This window comes from Epinephelus moara, chromosome 4, assembly GCF_006386435.1.
Source record: "Epinephelus moara isolate mb chromosome 4, YSFRI_EMoa_1.0, whole genome shotgun sequence".
NCBI lineage: Eukaryota > Metazoa > Chordata > Actinopteri > Perciformes > Serranidae > Epinephelus > Epinephelus moara.
In genome coordinates this window covers 3,976,934-3,977,150 of record NC_065509.1, presented here as the reverse complement: position 1 = coordinate 3,977,150, position 217 = coordinate 3,976,934, and positions in this window count along the sequence as shown.

Sequence of the window (217 nt, the reverse complement as noted above, 5' to 3'; positions counted from 1 at the left end):
GGTCAGTCTGAGCTGCTAAAGAGCGATTTTAACAGTCTGTTTTCTGCCTTAAAAGACTGCGGGATGTCAATCTTCATCAGCGGCCCTCTTCCCACACTCGGCCTCGGCGCAGAGCGGTTCAGTCGGCTCCTTCAACTCCAGTCTTGGCTCCGAACCGCCTGCTATATCCACGGGTTTTATTTCATAGACAATTTTAACTTATTTTGGAACCGCCCCT